Source organism: Tenrec ecaudatus, chromosome X (assembly GCF_050624435.1).
Source record: "Tenrec ecaudatus isolate mTenEca1 chromosome X, mTenEca1.hap1, whole genome shotgun sequence".
Lineage (NCBI taxonomy): Eukaryota > Metazoa > Chordata > Mammalia > Afrosoricida > Tenrecidae > Tenrec > Tenrec ecaudatus.
In genome coordinates this window covers 4,443,472-4,464,055 of record NC_134548.1, presented here as the reverse complement: position 1 = coordinate 4,464,055, position 20,584 = coordinate 4,443,472, and the positions used below count along the sequence as shown (strand labels likewise).

Sequence of the window (20,584 nt, the reverse complement as noted above, 5' to 3'; positions counted from 1 at the left end):
GGGCTACCTCGGGTAGCGGACGGTGGCCTAAAGGTTCTGGGGACTAAAACAGCCCGGGAAATCGCTTTCGGCCTTAGGCCTCCACACTCCCAGTCCGAGGACACCACTTGCACCCCAGCCCGTCCGCTCTCTACAGGGGTACAGCAGCAGGCTCTGTGAAGAACCCGTGGCCCGAGCCGGGGAGGCTCAGAGAGCCGGGCCCCACGAAGGGGCCCAGAACCATAGTTCTCACGCAAGCTGCTGGTGGGAAGGTTTTCCCGGTGCCACTGCCAGGCCGGGAGCGCTTCATGGGGGTGTGTGAGCCCGACTGTGAAGCCAGACGTTGCCTTCAAGGCCCTAGAACCACCCGCACTTGAGCTCAAACGTCAGGCAGCCTGGGCAACAAAGGCGAATGCCAATCGGATACATGAAAACAGACCCGGCAGGACTGGGCCCGAGAGAAGGGTGGTAACAGGAAGTGCCCAGGGAGGACGCATTTGGGCGGGGACACCCGTTGACCGGAAGAGCCCTCGTTGGGACCTAAAAGGCACCTGTCCCTGCGTGAAATTGTTCCCCGAGAAGTATACCACCGGATGTCCGGCTTTGAGGCCGCCCCCTGATGTTGTCAGAGGACTGTCCCTGCAAGAAAGGCGACTCTGGTCCATCTGTCCACAGGTGTACGGTGTGTAGTACCTCCCCTTCATGACATCAATGGACTCTCGCGGGCTTAACGGGGACTCTGATAAATCAGGCCCCGGTTGTTCGGGTGCGTAGCACCGCCCTATGATGTCAGCGGACTCTTAACTATGTGAACGGCGACTCCGATCAAGGGTCTCTGAGGTCTTCGGGATGAAGCCAACAGTGCACAGGCACACCTGCCATGGATAGCAATACAAATAGTAGGTTTCAATAAAATAAAAAACCTTAAATAACCTGGCCCATACTGCGGATGGGGCAGACCCACCAGGAATCCCGTAGTCTGAACGAAGCTGGGGGATGCCTTCAAGGAAGGAGAAGGCTCAGGATGTGCCAGAATCTCCTGTCGCCCCAGTGAGCTCTTTCCTTGACTGGTGAACCTGCTGAATAGGGCTCAGCTGCTCGTGAGCTCCGGAGAAGAAGTATGCAACGGATGACTATTTTTCTTTCCTCTCTATTTCTCCCTGTATTTCTCCCCCCCCCCCCCACCCACCGCCTCTCTGTCAATCTCTTTCTTTCTCTTGAGGTCCCTGTGGCTAAGCAGCAACCTTGGGAAGCGGCTGTGGGGGACTGTCCGGACCGCTTGTAGTGGGTCTACCTCGGGGAGAGGAGATTGCTTCAAAAGGTCTTGGGTCCAAAACAGCGTGGGAAATAGCTTTCGACCTTTGTGCTCTTCCCTCCCTGCCATAGGCCTGCACTTTGACCCCCGCCTGTCCTCTGTCTACAGGGGGACAGCCGCAGGCTTTGTAAAGGACCCGTGGTTTTTGCTGGGGTTCCGCACCGTTTGGACATCACGAAAGCGCCGGGAACCATAGTTCTCATTCCAGCTTCTAATGGGAAGATGTTCTTGGTTCCCACTGCCAGTCCGGAACCACTTCATGGGGGTGTGTTAGCCTGACTGCGCGGCCAAACGTTGCCTTCAAGGCCCTTGTACCACCAGCAATTGATAATAATAATTGCATTAACATATATTTGTAGTTTCTGTGTCACTGTCCAGGAATAGGGCAAATAGCTGGGCAGGTTTGTTCAGGGACTCAGTCACACATTTAAGGTTCCCATTTCTTTGTGTCTTGCTGTGCCGCCCTCCTAGCCTGAGTTTTGATCGTCATTCAGTTTCCCAGACCTGAAAACCTCCAAGACAGTGTCTGAACAAAAGTGGAGCCTCGGTTAGCTTCATGTCCATCTTACGAAGGAAGTGTTATTGGGCCAAAGTGTTATTGCATCAGAATGTCAACATTCACTTTGTCGCTGTTATGCAGAACTGGGGGCACCTTGCTTATCTGAGGTCGTTCAAGACCTCTCTGGAGAGAAAACCAGCAAACAATAGTTTTAACTGATCTGGAATCAACAGGCCCATCTCTGTGGTCTACCTTATTAACCGTTATTGTTTGAGGGCACTGCTGGAGCACAACAGGTGGCCAATATTGTTTCAGGGAGTCATGCTTTTTTTTGTTTTCCTCATGCCACACTGTATGATGTTTATCTGCTCCTTCCTACGAAGAGCCCTCTTAAAACTGACTTTGCACACTGGTTCAACATACGGAGGCGCTCAGCCTATCTGAAGACAGTAAAGCAGAGCAGCATGTGTACATGTTTCCTTTTATTAAAGGTTTCATTAGGGACCCATACAACTCTTATCACAATCCATACATACATCAATTGTGTAAAGCACATCTATACATTCATTGCCCTCATCATTCCCTAAGCATTTTCTCTCCACTTAAGCGCTTTGCATCAGGTCCTCTTTCCCCCCCTCCTTCCCCGCTCTCCCCTCCATCACAATCCTGGGTAATTTCCATGATACAATAGCTGAGGACAAACGGGTGCATAAGCAAATGTGGTGAAGAAACCTGATGGTGCCCGGCTAGCAAAAGAGATAGCATCTGGGGTCTTAAAGGTCTATAGGTAAACAAGTGGCCGTCTAGCTCAGAAGCATCAAAGCGCACATGGAAGAAGCACACCAGCCTGTGCGATCACGAGGTGCCAAAGGGATCAGGTATAAGGCATCATCAGAACAGAGAAATCTTACCTTAGTGAATGAAGGGGGAAGTGCAGATTGGAGACCCAAAGCCCATTTGTTGGCCACTGGAGATCCCCTTGCAGAGAGGTCTAGGGGAGGAGATGAGTCAGCCCGGGTGCGATGCAACACCAATGAAGAATGCAGCTTTCCTCTAGTTCCTAAATGCTTCCTCCGTCACCCCGCCCCCCACTATCATGATCTGAATTCTACCTTGTAAGTCTGGATAGAGCAGAGGATGTATGCTGGTGCAGACACGAGCTGGAGGCACTGGTATTCCAGAGGGCAGTGGCAATACTGGGAGGTAGAGGGAAAGGGGCTTGGAAATAGAGAACCAATTACAAGGATCTCCATGTGACCTCCTCCCTGGAGGACGGACACGAGAAAAGGGGCTGAAGGGACAGGGTAAGCCATGACAAAATAATTTATAAATTATCAAGGATTCATGTACATATTTTAATGACGTCGGTTCCATTGCGAACTCAGAATTTAAATTTGGAGGGATGCACATACAGGGCCGATCCCATTTCTGTTCTGCACATATTACTGATGTCCCCAGTTCGGCTTCAGCTCAGCGCTAGACCTGGCATATTCACCACCTGTTGTGAGCAAAGCTCCACGTCCCAAAGCCAGCGGTGGCGCCAGGACCAGCAGCCATGGGGGCCAGCCTGGACAGAAGTCACAGGTGGGAGCGAGGGATGCAGGACGGACAGCGGCGTTCCGGTCACTTCCGCTTCCCGCCCCCCGCCTGTGTGGAGCGGAACGTTCGGGCGGGAGAAGGCGGGGCTGGCGGAAGGCTCCGCCCCCGGGACCACGCCCCTCACGTCGTCTCTTCGTGGCCGGCTGGAGCCTGAGGCGGCGGAACAACGGACGCGGGCAGGTGGAGCCAGGCGGTGGACGCTGTGAGGTGAGGGAGCGTGCCGGCTGGGCTAGTTTGGGGGATAACCGTGCACAGGACCCCCGTTTCTCCGCAAGTACCCAACGGGCGTGTGGTCTCCGGTGTTTCAGGGGCTTCAGCCGCAAGACCTTGTCGCGCCTCACGAGGCACGAAGGGCGGGCCTCAGCACGAGGAAGGCGACCGTTGGTGGGGCCCCCCTTGCTGCCTGATCAAAGACAGAGCAAAGCTCTCTTGCAGTGAAGTGTGGGAGAGCCTGGGCTCGGGGCTCTGCGCTCTGGCGTCGAATGACTCGCTTTGTCTTGGAACCCGAGTCTCCCCGGGCACTTCCTTCCTTCAGGCCGTGCTCTCGGCGTAGCAATGGTTCTAGAACCCGTTGCTGGCCAGTCCGTTTCCACGCCTGTCCTAGAAAGGGGTGCATTTCAACCATTTCAGCAGCAGGAGTCAACGGTTCATGGGTTTATCGACTCTGCTTAGACCTTAAGGAGGATTCCCTTCTCAGATAGCATAGGAAAGACTGTGATGCCGACCAGGAAAGTTCAAATCTTGGTAGTGTTTGGAAGGATTCCATGGTTTATGCGTGTCCACGGGTGGTTGTGCTGGTTTGTGTTTTGTGATAAAATTTGTAGGTACATTTTGGACCTCTTTGAAAGGTACTCGGTATCCATTCATTGACCCACCAACCTGTATCAGACAGATGAAGCACGAGCAGCATACTCCTATGTTTGCGTGGGAACTATAAACTTCAAATGAACTTTCTATAATTAATTATGCGAGGAATATCTTGATATAATTTTTTAAGGAAGTAAATTGCATGGGTAGTAAGTTAACGGTTTTCCAAACAACCAACCTAGTGGGAATTTATGGGTTTATTTTTCTCTGAAGTACTGTTCTTCATAGATTCTAACATGCACACTTTTAATTTTTTGACATTGGGGTGCGTCTTCTAGTCGGTATGTTACGAAGGAAAGCCATGCTAGACATTTGAGGTGCCTGTGGGCATTTTTTTGTTTGTTTGGTTTGCTGTGTTTTCCCCTAAGCTAAGACCAGCCCATCAAAATTTTTTTCATCACTTGAAGATCTATGATAGAATATAGACAACATTTGTACCACACCTGTAGATCACTTGGTGCGGGTTTGAAATTTTCACAATATTAAGACATCTTAATGATAAGAGATGGACAATACAAGATGGATTGCCATAGTGGCTGCCACAACGGGCTCAGGCATAGGGTCAGTTGTGGCAAGGGCACAGAACTGGGCAGTGCTTTGCTCTGTTGTGCCTAGAGTTGTGGCTGTGGGTCAGAGCAGACTTGATGGCACCTACCAACAACCTAACAAAGGATAAAAATTGACACAACAATGGACCCAAAGTTTGTGACAATTGTGAGCAAATTGAAGGACTGGTAGTGCTTGGTCTGTTGTTCATAGAGTTGCTATGAGTTGTAAGGGACTTGAAGACTCCTGACAACAATTGTAAACTCAACATGCTTTTTCCATTCATGTTGCTCTCTTTTGGGTTCTTGCAGTAGTGTTCTGTGGTTTTCTTCGTATATAAGTCTTCGTATCGCTGGTTAACTTTATTCCTGTGTTATTAATGTTTTCATTAACTATTGTAAGTTGATTGCTTTCCTGAATGTCTTTACAGGGTTCCCTTCAATGGTATAGAGGAACTTAAGAGATTTTCGCATGTTAATCTTTTCTCTGCCACTTTGCCCAACCCCACTTATTAGCCTAATAGCTTTCCGGTTGAGTTTCTGGGATTTTGTGTGTATAGAATCTTATCTTCTGTGAGTAGACATAGTTGTATTTCTTCCTTCCCTAATTAGAGGACTATTTTTCCCTTGCCTGCCTTATAATGGCTCAGGTGACGAGTTGCAGTACACTATTGAATAGGAGTGGTGCTGCAGGGTCTTCTGGTCTGATTCCCATTCACGGAGGGAGTGCTTTCTGTTTCTCTTCATTGTGATCAGTGTTGGCAGTTGGTTTAATGTATACACATTTAGTTATGTCGAGGCATTCTCCTTCCATTTCTATAGATTTGAATGTTTTCATTAGGAATTGGCGTTTGACTTTGTCAAACACATTTTCTGCATCTGTTGATGTGATCATATGAGTCTTTCGCATTATTTTGTTTATGGCGCAGATTACATTGATTGTTTTTCTAATGTTGAACCATCCTTGGTTGTCTTGCTTGGGACACATCTCACATGGACATGATTCGTGATTTTTTTTGACATGGTTTTGTATTCAGTTAGCTATCGTATGTACTCATGTACAAGCAGAGTTTTCCAACTCATTTTTTAATACGTGTTTTTGTGGTAAAATCAGGTGCCTCGGCTGTATGCGGGTTAGCTTATACACGAGTATATATGGTATTTGGTGTTGAGAAATATTGCTGCTGTATTCAGGCAGGATATATTTTTAATATATTAGATATTTTTAGTGTCATCTTTGTCTAAGCAGGCTTATATTCCCTTCATAAAGTGATTTATTCCATCCTTTTCTGTATCCTAAGGTCGTTGGAATAGGATTGGTGGCAGATATTCTTTTGTTGGGAGCTATTGGATGATGTGTTTCATGTCTTCCTCTGTTACAGGTCTGTTCAAACTTTCCACTTCAGTTTCTCTTACTTTAGGTAAGCAGCATGTTTCTAAAAACCCTTTCCATATTTTCTAGGTTTTTCATATGTGTTTGAGCTTTGTTCCTCATAGTGCACTGATATCCTTTTCATGTCAAATGGTTCTGCCATGGAGTCACCAGTTTCATGTCTTGTTTTACTTAATCGTTTACTGGGATCTCATCATAATTCATACAGACATCTCTTTTGTCAAATAACTTTGTACATATGTTACCATCATCATTTTCAAAATATTTTCCTTCTACTTGAGCCCTTGCTATCAGTTACTCATTTTCCACTTTCCTTTCCCTCGTACTCCTGTCCTCCCTCCCTCATGAACCCTGGATAGGTTATATATTATTATTTTTTGACCCATATCTCACTTCACCCATTTTTCTGTTGTCCATCCCCCTGGGGGTTGGTGATATTTAGATCATTGGGATCAGTTTCCCCTCTCTTTCCCCACCTTCCCCTCACCCTCCTGGTATCACCACTCCCATTATTGGTCCTGAGGGTTTTTTCTGTCCATTATGGGTCCTGAGGGGTTTTTCTGTCCTGGATTCCCTGTGGTATAGCTCTTACCTGTACCCCTGTGCATGCCCTGGTCTAGCCAGATTTATAAGATAGAATTGGGATCATGCTAGTGAGAGGGAGAAAGCATTGAAGAACAAGAGGAAACATACAACAATTCATTTCTTATTCAGAATAATTTCATCTTCTCGTCTTTTTCATTTGAGTGTTGTCAGTGGTCTCTAAATTTTATTAATCCTTTGAAATAATCACCTTTCAGTCTCGTTGCCTTTTTCTGGGTTGATTTTCCCCTTTCAGTCTCGTTGCCTTTTTCTGGGTTGATTTTCCCTTTCCTTCTGCATTTATTTTTTTCTAATTTTTATATTTTTCCAATAGTTTTGGACTACAGGATTAATTTACTGTTGATTTTCTAATAGTTGGTGCTGCTGGGTTAAGGTATTGGTTTGAATGCATTATATTTTGATGTAAAATTCCCAACAATTTGGACTGTGTTCCAAAGATTTGTGTCTTTGGTATTTTCATACTCAACAGATTCAAGAAAAAATTAAATTTTATTTTATCTGCTTTATTATCCAATAGTTTTTAAGTAGGTAGTTACACACACACACACACACACACACACACATACGAATGAATTTCTAAACCTTACTCTTGTTAGTATCTGGTTCTATTCTACTGAGGTCTGAGAAGATATTTTGTGGTACATCAGTTTTTTAAAGTTCATTCTGGTTTTCTCTGTGGCCACAACTATGCTCTGCTCATGAGACTGTTTTGCATGTAATGGAGAAGAATGAGTGAGGGGAACTTCAAAGAGTTTGTAGAAAATGGAAGTAAAGGCAAATATGTAAACGTATCTAATAGAGATAGACATGTAATGACAAGCCCTATTTCTCAATATAAGCTTCTTCAGATTTAAGATATTTGTGTAAGTGATAAGAGAAGCTGTTTAGTCCATCCTGAAAGAACTGAGTGTGTAGGGAACTTAACCATGTCAATGCTGATTATCTATGTTATTGACTGGAGAAAGCTGGGTGTCATTTAAAGATTCTTTAACATTAGAAAGCCAACAGAAATCCGAAGACAGTGAGAGGTGGCTCATCGTGAGCCCTTGAGAATCTAGGACAGTAATTGTTTCCTGGAGCAGAAAACCTAGTCCTCCTACCTTGGAGCTGCTGGTGATTTTGTACTGTGAACCTTTGGATCCCAGCAAAACCTGTAATCGCTATACCACCAGGCCATTAACATCTACTGAAGCTAAATCTTTAGGTTTCATCCCTGTATTCCCTGGTCACTGAGAAGGTAGGACACCAACACCCAGATAAGTTTTTCAGATGATCTCATATCTCCTCTCAGCTGTTGGGTGCCAATTTTGTCGCCCAACAACATTTCAGAAAACAGATAACACAAAAGTCATCGATTGGCATTTGCCTTCCCTGAGCTGCTGAGCACCAAAGGAATGATGTCTGTGTCCAGAAGTGACCTATCCCTTCTGGTTGTTATAGAACTAAGCGTTAGTTTTAAAGGACGAAAAGCCATCAGAATTTCTGTTCTTCTTGTTCTGGTAAGTAGCCAGTAACACAAGGGTCCTGTAACTTTCTTCTTGTAATGTACTTTTCCCTTCTCTCCTTCCATGTCCGCAGGAAGGAGAACACACAGAGCTCGCACTGTTCCCGCAGGAAAATGATGATGGAAGATACCGAGGTGGCCGCAGATCAGATCCCCCAGCTGAGGCCCAGTTTGGGCCTGAAGGGCTCTGTGAAACGCACCTCCAATCAGGGTGAAAATTTGACCCCACTGAGTAGCAGTCCTGATCCTGAGAGCGCTCACCTGATGTTCAGAGACTTCGTCTATCCTGCAACAGCTGCCCCACTCCAGGTTGTTGACCAGCTTCAAGAATTGTGCCGTCATTGGCTGAGACCAGAGAGTCACTCCAAAGAGCAGATCTTGGAAATGCTGGTGCTAGAGCAGTTCCTGGGCCTTCTGCCCATGAAGTTACATTACCAGATACAGAAGCACAATCCACAGAGCATCCAGGAGGCTGTTGCTCTGGTGAAACTCTATCGGGGAAAATATGGTCCAAGGAGAAAGAAGGTGAGAAGAGAACCTTAACATGTCCATGAAAACAGGATAGGTATGGGCCTCAGGGGAGGGTGGGGATCCTGAGGGATGAGGTGGATATTGGGTTGCTCTTCTGTTTCTCCCTTTGGACTGCTGAGGCAGAACCTGAGTCTGTAGGTCCCCAGCAATAGTCTTCTACAAGTCTCAGCCCTTTTCCTGTGCTGTCTGTGATCCTCACTACCCAGCCGGCACTTCGAGGCTTGTTCCACCCAGACATCTCCTCTGGACAATCAGACATGGCACAGTGGGGATTGGGCACCTCTGGGAATTTGATTCTTACCCCTTTGGCTCCATCCTTGAGGACTTTTCCCTGTCTCTTTAACCCTCTCCTTACCTCTCTTTTATACTGTTAACCTCCTTTTGTCTCTGGCTCACCTTGAAACTCAAATAGGTAGTTGGACTGCTTCTGCAGTGGCAAGTATTGAGGGAAACCCATTTTTTTTCTTCAGAGTTTGGTGACCTTTGAAGATGTCGCCGTGATTTTCTCTGAAGAAGAATGGGAGTTACTGGATTTGGATCAGAAGGCCCTCTACAGCAGTGTGATGCAGGACACCTATGAGAGCATCATCTCTCTAGGTAAAGATTAACTTTTCCTCTTCTTAAATATTTTAAAATTGTTTTATTGGGGGCTAGTGCAACTCTTATCACAGTCCTTACATACATCCATTCTGTCATGCACATTTGTACATTTGGTGCCATCGTCATTCTCGAAACATTTTCTTTTTACTTGAGCCCTTTGCTTTCAGCTCCTAATTTTTCCCCTCTCCCCCCACTGTCCCTCCCTCCTGAACCCTTGATAATTTATAAATTATTATTATTTTGTCGTGTCTTTCACTGTCCAATGTCACCCAGTTTTCTTTTGACCATCCCCCAGGGAGGGGGTTTTATGTAGATCATTGTGATCAGTCCCTCTTTCTACCCCACCTTCCTCTTACCCTCCTGGTATCGCTGCTCTCGTTATTGGTCCTGAAGGGTTTACCTATCTGGAATTCCCTGTGTTTCCAGCTCTGATCTGTACCAGTGTACATCCTCTGGTCTAGCCGGATTTTAAGGTAGAATTGGTGTCATGGAGCAGGGAGTGGAAGCATCAAAGAACTAGAGGGAAATTGTATGTTTCGTTGGTGCTGTATTGCACCTTGACTGGCTCATCTCCTCCCAAAGATCCTTCTGTAAGGGGATGTCCAGTTTAATACAGATGGGCTTTGGGTCTCCCCTTCATTCTCTGCCTCATTCACAATGATAAGTTTTTTGGCTCTTTGATGACTGACACCTGATCTTATCTACACCTCGTGATCACACAGGCTAGTATGCTTCTTCCATGGGGGCTTTGTTGCTTCTCAGCTAGATGGCTGCTTGTTTATCTTCAAGCCTTTAAAACTCCAGATGCTATAACTTTTGATAGCTGGTCACCATCACCCTTCCTCACCACCTTTGCTTATGCATCCACTTTGATTTCAGCGATTCTGTCAGGAAGGTGGGCATCATGGAATGCCAGTTTAATAGAACAATGTGTTCCTTCATTGAGAGAGTTATTGAGTGGAGGCCCAATGTCCATCTGCTACTGTAATACTAAACCTGTAAATATATGCACATAGATCTATTTCCTCCTCATCACATATAAATATATTTACATATGTACATACCTGTATGTAGACCTCTATAAATGACCTTTGGCTCCTAGTTCTTTCCTCTATTTTCTTTAACTTTCCTCTTGTCCCACTATCATGCTCAGCTTTCATTTGGGTTTCAGTAATTATTCGTGGTTGCAGGCCTACTACACCTTCCTCACCATTGATTTCGGACCACTTGTTCACTTGTTCCTGGGTTTGTTAACACCCACTTCCTTTCCCTCATGTGTCCCTCTCCCTTGTCCCTCAGCAACCGTAGACCCCATAGTTTTCTCTCCAGAGGGATTATCTGGCCTATCTCATCTAGATAGACCTACAGAGATAGTAATATGCACAGAAGACAACAACAGAGCAAAACATTGTCAGAAAAAAAAGCAACAAAAAAAGCAAGGACAAAAAAAGCCTGTTAATAGTTCAAGATCTCTTTTTGACCTTTATGAGTGTTTTCCAATGGAGTCTGATGGGGTGCCACTCCCTGGCCCCAAAGTCTATTTTTTGGTGTTTCCTGGGGACTTTGTTGTTCTGTTCCCCTTGCTGTTCTGTTGCACGCCCTTAATGTTTTGCCTCAGTGTGGTGGGGTCACATTGGGAGCAATTCCCACAGAGTGTCTCCAGTGTTTTCCCCAGAAGTGCTAGGTGTCAGTGAGGGACATCGTATCTCATAGTGGGACTGGTCCTATGGTCCTCTCTGTGCTTTGGCTGCTCTGAGCAGGAATATCATCCTCAGAGCTTGGTGGGCTAGGCTGTGTTCCACTCTCTCTTCCTCTCCCTTGATTTGCTCCTGTGTGCAGTGATCAGAAACGTCCCTCTCCCTGAGGTGTAGCTTCGGTGTTGTCCTCTGAAGTGAATTCTTCTTCAGCGAGGGAATGCTGTCCACGTAGTTGGGCTTGGGGCTCCCCTCAGACCTGTCCATTTGTGTCCTGCTCCATGAAGGTATGTTTCATTCATGTCCAGGAGCACTGGGTTGAAGCACCAAGTTGAAGTGTTTTTTTTCCTTCGTTACCTGTGGAGATATAAAAAATATCCTGTCCTCGTATGGGTTAGTACCCTGTTACCCCGCTACCCATGCCTTGGTTGTTTTTTCTTCCGTTGTCCCCTCCTTTTTAGTTGGCTACCATATGTATCCTTTGCACTCCCTCTGGAGCTCCCTTTCTCTGCTCCCCCCATTGCTCTGCCATGCGCCCTTGGTGTTTTGCTTAGGTGTGGTCAGGCAAAACTGAGTCTCCATTGTTGTCCCCCGTGGAGCCATGGGTCAGTGAGGGACGTCATGTCTCATAGTGGGAACACCCATATGCTCTACTCTGTGCATTGGCTGTTCAGAGCGGGGATATCGTCCTCCAGTCCTGGTGGCTGGATGTGCACCACTCTCTCTTCCTCCCTATTCATTTGCTCCCGTGTGCTCCGATCAGACATGTCCCTCTCCCCTAGCTGAAGCTTCAGTGCTGTCCTCTAAAGTAAATTATTTTGGGGGGAGGGACAGTTGTCCATATAGCTGCCATTGGGGCCAAGCCCTCAGGCCCCTCCACTGCCTCCCCTCTTCATGCTGGCATGCTGCATTCGCATCCCAGAACACTGGATTTATGTCTGGTCCCTCTTTCCCTGGGAGACACAAACAATACACTCGACACACATCTCTTTTTTTTCCTTTCCTCCCCACGCCCTCCTTTCAAGTTGACTCCCATATGAACCCCTGTATTTGGTCTGGCCCCTGTCATACTACGTGAACCTCACCCCAGGAGTGTTTCTATACGGTAACTTTTTCCCTGTGCCCCTTTTGAATTTCTTCCTTTTCTTTCTTTAGTAAACTTACCTCAGCTGACTCTTATTGTACTTGTCCTTTTATGCTTGGCTTACTTCACTTAGCATAATTTCCTCCAGTTATTCCCATATAGAGATATGTTTCATGTATTCATCAGTGCTTTTTAGTGATACATGGTACTCCATTGTATGTATGTACCACAGTTTTTCAATCCACTCATCAAATGATGGAAATTTGGGTTGTTTCCATCTCCTTGCATGTGTGAATTGTGCCACTATGAACATTGGAGCACAGATGTCTGGCCTTGGTTTGTTGCTTCTTCTGGGTATATGCCCAGTAGGGGGATTGCTGGGTCATATGGTAGCTTAATTTCCCTCTGTTTCAGAAATCACTAAATCGATTTCCATAATGGCTGTACATACTTACAGGTCCACCGCAGTGGATGAGAGTTCCTATGTCAACACAGCCCTTCCAGCACTTGTTGCTTTCTGATTTTTTGAACTGGGCTGTCTTTGAGGGTGTTAGGTGGTACCTCAGTTGTTTTAAGTGACATTTCTCTTATGGATAATGATTGTTTTCCCATATATTTATTGGCCATTCCTATTTCTTTAATATAAAACAAGGCCATTGATATTCCTATGTTGATCTCACATTGCAAAATTTTTCTATTCTTTCCAGCTATTTTTAAAATGGAATTTTTGGGGTTTCCTATATATTTGATATGTCATTTGCAAAAAGAATTTTGTTGTTTTTGGATATGTATTTTGTTTCATGTTCCCATGTCTAGTCGTCTTTGGGTTGCTGATGTCTAGGCTGGTTCCATCCTAATCAGATAGTATTTCTCATTCAAGCTGTGACTTTCTGGGTTCTGGTTCTCATGAGTAATCATTAGGTGCTCTCCTAGTCATCTTGCCTATTATGTTAGAAGAGACTGGGCCCTCTTGACATCTTTGATTTGAGCAGGAAGCCATTTTTTTTTGCATAGCAAGCAGATTCTTTCCTGCTCTGGTTCCCATGAGCCTAATGACAGCTTAATTTGCAGAGCTGTTGTTTTGGGCTGCTTTGTTTACTTCCACAGAGGCTCTCACTGATTCCCTACTGGCACTGTGTCATGGGGTGGTAGATGTCTTACAAGGCCAGGCCACCCAGTGTCTCTTGGTGATGAAAGGTATTTTTAGGCATAGGTGGAGGAAGACACTTCCTAAACTGGTTTACTGACTCTGGCTAGGGCTCCTCTTTCCAGTTGTGCCAGTCTACCCCAGTGCCACCTATTGAAGGAAGGAAGTTTCAGGCCTGCAGAGGCATTGTACTCAGATCACTTGTTATTTCGGTCCATATAGTTGTGCTGAGCGAAAAGAGTAGGGAGACATAACTCTATGCTATTTGCCCAGAACAGTGTCAAAACCTTTTCTTCTGATATTTAAAAAAAAACAAACCAATCATTATTGGCTCTCCCTCTATCCCTGCACTTTTCTTACTATGGGATATAGATGACTGATTCTTCTCTTTATTCCAACAGGATTGAAGATCAGAAACCGTCCTGTGAGTGATCAGCCTGTGGCTCCTCCTAAGTTAAAAAGAAAAGCCCCAGGAGGCAGAGTATCAAAAAAAGCAAAAAGTGGTGCTCTGCAGAGAAGCACCGCCACAGAAAACCGTGGTGGCATATTCAAGGCGCCTACACAGCATCAACATTTTCCGGGGAAGAAAAGAAAGTAGCAATTCAACATGTAAATAAGATGTTCCCAAATGCACAGGTCTTCAGAAGAAAGTTCCCTCAGGAGAGCAACCATTTAAGTATCAGGAATGTGGGAAAAGCTTCAGAGAGATCTCTGACCTTAAAAGCACCAGAGAATTCATACTGACGAGAAACCATATAGATGTTCGCAATGTGATATGAGGTTTAGATGGAATTTTGTTCTTAATAAGCACCTAATGACACACCAAGAGATAAAAGTACATGCACACACATCACACACACAACAGTACACAGCACCACACACAACATATACACAGTACACAAAAACACCACACCACTACATACACAACATGCAAACATACACACAGCACCCACACACACACATGTTACACATACACACACCACACATGCACAAACACTGTATATACATGCACACGTTCACAACTTCATATAGACACACATCACATACACACCGCACACATACCACACTACACACAACACATACACAACACCACCGTATACACACAGAAACCACGCAAACACAAAACTAGATACACACATCCCACACAACACACCGTACATGCACCACACCCACATGCAACACCATCATATATGCGCACACATTTGTGCCTTAACAGTCAAAACAGGGCTTTCCTGTTTATCCCACTCCTCCATCAGCTTCTCAAGGGGTTCTTCCTTCTGTTTGTCCCGTGCCTTCCCTACTTGGTGAGCCAGGAAGCTAAACTTGATCTTGATTTTGCTGGGTCCATGCTAACCATCCTTATCCCCACACTGAATGGAATGTCTAGTTCATTAGCATAAATGGAATGTCTTTATCTGATTAAATTTACATCAGTTTGTCTTTGTTTTGCCACAGGGCTTCCTCTTTCCTTCCCATCGCAGAATCGCCCTCCTCTTCCTTTTCCCCTCTTTCTTCTTCCTCCTCTTCCACCCCCTCCTCACTACAAATGAGATATTGTTTAAAGTACTATTTTATCTAGTAAACTGTTAGATATCCCTATCTGATCTTCAAAAAAAAAAACCCCAAACAAAACAAAACTCACTTTCATCAAGTCGATGTCGACTCACAGCAACCCTATAGGACATGACAGAAGTGCCTGTGTGGGTTTCTGAAAGTGTGACTCTTTATCGGAGTAGAAAGCTACGTATTTTCCCACAGAACAACTGGTGCTTGAACCGCTGACCTTGCAGTTAGCAGCCCACCTCATAACTCTTACGCCACAAGGGCTCCTTGTCACCAAAAAGAAAAAGTACTCTCTTGCAGAAATCCCAGAGATTTGATCCTATTCCTACACATCAGTAGCAATCAGGAGAAGCACCTCTAAAAATGTAATACTAAACCAGTGTCCTGTTGTGAGCAGCAAGCCAAGCAATAGTCGTCCGTGGCTTTTAGGTTGTTGTCAGGGGCTGTGCAATCAGTTCTGACCCATAGCAAGCCCCTGTACAACAGAATGAACCACTGCCTGGTCTGGCGCTGTCCTCAATGGTTCTTATGCCCGAGCCCCTTGTTGCAGCCCCAGTGTGTCCATCCATTTCCTCCACCTTCCTCTGTTTCACTGCCCCTCCACTTTAACCAGCATGATATCCTTCCTCAGGGACCTGTCTCTCCTGGAAGCATGTCCAAAGTACGTGAGACACAGTCTCACCATCCTTTCCTCTAAGGAGCATCGTGGCTTCTTCCTAGACAGATTTACTGGGTTTTGTTGGCAATCCATGGCTTTCATAGAGGAGATAAAAATGAACGTGGTGGCATTGCGGGATAAGCACTTGACTTCCAACCATAAGATCAGTGGTTTGAATCCACCAGCCTCCTCACAGAGTCAGATGTGGCCGAATGCTTCTGTAAAGATGAGCAGCCATGGAGACCCTGTGTCCGACAGGGTCGCTATGAATCAGTGTGGCCCCAACATCTTCAGGTGTGCATGGTCTGATGAAGGCAATGGTAAACGTTCATAGATTGATGTGGAAACTAAAGCCAACCCATAGCCCTAAGTGGATTCCCACTCAGTGACCCTGTAGGACAGAGAAGAACTGGCCGCTGGGGTTCCCAGTGGTACCATCTTTACGGGAGCCAACTGCCTCATCTTTCTCCAGAGGAGCGGCTAATGGACTTCAACCACCAACCTTTGGGTAAACAGCCAACCGCGAAGCACTGAGCACCACTGAAATCCACAGAGGCCAATCTCTGCTGTTCTGGGCAATAGCCGTCCAGTAGAATCGATGGGAGATCAGTGAGTTTGGTTTGGGGTGGTCCTCTCAGCTGTCTTAGGATACTATCTGACCGGCTAGGATAGAGTTGTAGCTGTTTTTCTATGCATATTGTTTTCCCAGTGCTCTTGATTGCCATGGCCCCCACCAATTCCTGCTCCTGTAGGCTCCCGGACGAGCTTCTCCAGAACCATCCAGAAGCAGCCCATGTAAGCTGTCTTTCTAGACTTGCCCAGTCACACACACTGACACCAGACCACTCTCTGGCCACCTTGCTCACGGGAAAGTGGTGTAATGCAACATTTTGCACTTGCGGGGATTGTCCAACCTTGCTCAGTTTGATGGCATTCCAAATCTTGCACTCCTGGTGTTGTTTGAAACTTTCCTCCTCAGGCTTTGGGGATGTGGTCTGTAGTATTGACTGTATGCTCCAGGTTGATGGAGATATTCCACCAGGCACTGACTTCCTTTCTCACGCAGGAGGGCTGGCAGGTGGGTAAAGGAGTCCTTGGTGCTCCACTAGGTGGGTAGGGAGGAACCTAGAGGGAGTTGGGGACCTCTAGTCCGCAGGCAGCACAAGGTCTTGTGGGAAGGGGATCAGGCAGGCAGGGAGTGAGTCTGAATTAGGCTAGCCAAGTGCGGACACTGGCCCCACTCAGCAAACCGGTCGGTTAGCCATTGGCTGCAGGAGCCCAGGGCTTGAAAGTCTTGTCAGGGGAAAGGCCTGCGGGATCACCTTTGGCGACTGCGTTCTGAGGTGTGCCGCGGGAGCTTTGCCGGCACGCACTAAAGTCGGGAGCAACGGACAGAAGAGTCCTGGGAATGCCTATGAGGTTTCTTGAGTTCTTTGCTCGGCACGGTGAAGAAGGCAGCGAAAGCAGCACGCTATGTCACCCAGGTGAGTTTGCATGAGGGAACCCGGAAGAGTCAAGTACCCCTTCCTCAAAATGGTAAGTGCAGCTTGTGCAAAGACGGCCAAGCCAGGCGCCAGCCTCGCTGGGATGAACTAGCTGGCAGGCAGAAGCAGGTGGAAAACAAGGGCTGCCTGAGGGCAAGAGCCCAAGAGCATGGGGTCCCCTAGGAGGCCCGGAGCTGGCACTGAGTGGGGTACATGGGTGATGCTTGGCCCAAGAGCACAGGACTCCCTGCGGACATGTAGCCTGAGAGCCGAGGCACAGCATTAGGGGACTGCTTGCGTGCTGCCAGGGCGTGATGGGCGGGGCTTGTCGTAGTTGGGCGGGGCCTGAAGGTGGGGCTTCCTGTCTTTATCTGCGCCTGCCCTCTCCTGGCTGGTGGTGGGGTCCCCTGATGGCAAGGACCCCCAGGTGGAGAGTAGGCACAGGCTCCCAAAGCTCAAAGGAGCCTCCAGATCCGTGAGCTCTCTGAGCAGCAAGGGCCTATGAGGCAGTGGCCTCCTTCACGTAGATCTCTTGAGGTCCCTGTGTCAACGCAGGAACCTTGGGAAGCGGGTGTGGGAGACTGCCCGGACCGCTTAGAGCGGGGCTACCTCGGGTAGAGGACGGTGGCCTAAAGGTTCTGGGGACCAAAACAGCCCGGGAAATCGCTTTCAGCCTTAGGCCTGCCCCCTCCCAGGCCGAGGACACCACTTTCACCCCAGCCCGTCCGCTCTCTACAGGGGGACAGCAGCAGGCTCTGTGAAGAAACCGTGGCCCGAGCTGGGGAGGCTCAGAGAGCCGGGCCTCACGAAAGCGCCGGGAACCATAGTTCTCACGCAAGCTGCTAGTGGGAAGGTTTTCCCGGTGCCCACTGCCGGGTCGGAAGTGCTTCATGGGGGTGCGTGAGCCCGACTGCAAAGCCACACGTTGCCTTCAAGGCTCTAGAACCACCAGCACTTGAGCTCAAACATCAGGCAGCCCGGGCAACAAAGGCGTATGCCAATCAGATAGATGAAAACAGACCCGGCAGGACTTAACTCGAGAGATGGAGGGTAACAGGAAGTGCCCATGGGGGACACATTTGAGGGGGGACACCTGTTGACCGGAAAAGCCCTCGTTGGAACCTAAAAGGCACCTGTCCCTGCGTGAAATTGTTCCCCGAGAAGTATGCCACCGGATGTCCGGCTTTGAGACCGACCCCTGATGTTGTCAGAGGACTGTCCCTGCAAGAATGGCGACTCTGGTCCATCTGTCCACAGGTGTACGGTGTGTAGTACCTCCCCTTCATGACATCAATGGACTCTCGCGGGCTGAAAGGGGACTCTGATAAATCAGGCCCCGGTTGTTCGGGTGCGTGGCACCGCCCTTATGATGTCAGCGGACTCTTAACTATGTGAACGGCGATTCCGATCAAGGGTCTCTGAGATCTTCGGGATGAAGCCAAGAGTGCACAGGCACACCTGTCATGGATAGCAATACAAATAGTAGGTTTCAATAAAATAAAAAACCTTAAATAACCTGGCCCATACTGCGGATGGGGCAGACCCACCAGAAATCCCGTAGTCTGAACGAAGCGGGGGATGCCTTCAAGGAAGTAGAAGGCTCAGGATGTGCCAGAATCTCCTGTCGCCCCAGTGAGCTCTTTCCTTGACTGGTGAACCTGCTGAATAGGGCTCAGCTGGGCGTGAGCTCCCCAGAAGTAGAATGCAACGAATGACTATTTTTTACCCTCTGTATCTCTCCCTGTATCTCTCTGTGTCTCTCTGTATCTCTCTCTCTCTCTCTCTCTCTCTCTCTCTCTCTCTCTCTCTCTCTCTCTGTCTGTCTCTCTCTCTCTGTGTGTGTGTGTGTTGCTGTACTAACACACTAGTTAAATGCTTAGCTGCTGTGTTAGATTGGGTTATGTAGAGAAGTGGTGTACAAATATATACAAAGAGCATTGTACCAATAAATGGGTACTATAGTAGTCATAACCCAGTGAGGTGATAAAAGTAACCCAGTGAGGTTCAAATCCTTGTGTCAGATGTAAGGTCAAAGCTCCTCCTGACTCCTGTAGCTGCAGAAGCTGATGAAGAGGAAGCAGGAATACCACATGCTAGTGAATCCTGAGCTGAGTGGATCTGTGATCAGCGAATTTTTCTCAAGTTGCACATTGCCAGTCTACATCTCAAATGAGAACTACTTCAATTAGATGAAGACCACATGAACTGTTTGGTTTCTTCACAGAAAATCCCACCAACCACACTATGGTAGCTCAGATCAAGGAGGCGTGTTGGCCCACTCACGTTCACATTAACCCTATTCCACGTGCTAAACCAAATTGGCTCACAGTTACCCTCCACTCCATGCGAGTGATTTGGTGGTCTGCTTCCATAAAGGTAATAGCATTTAAAAAAAGAAAGAAAAAATAACCCATTATTGAAAACCTCTCCTCCCTTCCAAGGTCATGTAGTGTGGAGGAGAGTGCTTACTTGTGAGTCTGGGGGTGTGAGACTAAATTTGTGTTCTGCCAACTCAAGCAACCTCTCTGAACCTGAAACATCTATGATGCTGAAAGTTTTAACTAAGTCAATGTTTCCCAAACTAGTGTTTCACTTCAAATCTCAGACATGTCTCCCACTCATACACACACACACACACACACGCACACACTGCAAAAAGTCTTGTGGTGAGGTCATGGTGAAAATACTGTATGCTCATATGCCTCTCCCCTTACCAAGTTCCCATTGTGCAGTTCCATATAAATGCTGGGAAGAGGTGTCCAGTAAAGAAATACAAAGTTTCCCTGACACACTCATGTCAAATTTACTTGAGTGAAGCACTTATGTCTGGCATGCTACATAGCCTTTTAGGAGTGCCAGCGTGGCCCTCATTTCTACGGATCAAGCCAGATCTCTCCCACTCTGACCACAAGTTTTGCCAATGTTGAGAGGGTCAGTGGATGCTTTGTGCTTAGAAGGCCCATAGGGTTTGTGTTGGCATTTAGTCCCTTACTGCTTAAGATTGCTGGATAGAAGACATTGCAATAGTGGGTGCTGAGGGCAGTCATCACTAGAGTGCAGGTGCTTCTCCTGATACACACATTAGAGACTCCTCTGGCACCTGGGTAAACTCGCTCTACACCACGCTTGTGTGTTTAAGCCATTAGAATGACAGGCATAAAGGAAAGTACTAACCACCTAAAGTAATTCTCTGCATTTGAAAGGGTGCATATCTATCTCCCATCTCTATTAGTAAGGAATGAGATGCAGCATGCATTGGAAAGAAGACTGTTGGCAGGTGCAGTTAGGTTAAAACTTAGATCCCTATCCATTGCACTCCCCTGTGATCCATTCAATGTAATTTTAAAATGTTTTCTGCTTTCTTTTCAACTGAGTTTTGTGTGGCAGTAAAATAATCTGGTGTCAATATGACACTTAAGAGTTAAGGGGTGGAGTGCAGCCTGTCAAACAAGTCTAGCTTGATGACTTCATTTGGAGGCACTAAGGAGATACATAACTCTTTTGAGGCTGGACACATGC

At 46.9% G+C, this 20,584-nt stretch overlaps 1 pseudogene; it reads left to right on the top strand.

Moving 5' to 3' along the window:
• Positions 1–8,418: 8,418 nt before the first annotated feature.
• LOC142433143 (zinc finger protein 75D-like) lies at positions 8,419–19,254 on the top strand (annotated as a pseudogene).
• Positions 19,255–20,584: the final 1,330 nt, after the last annotated feature.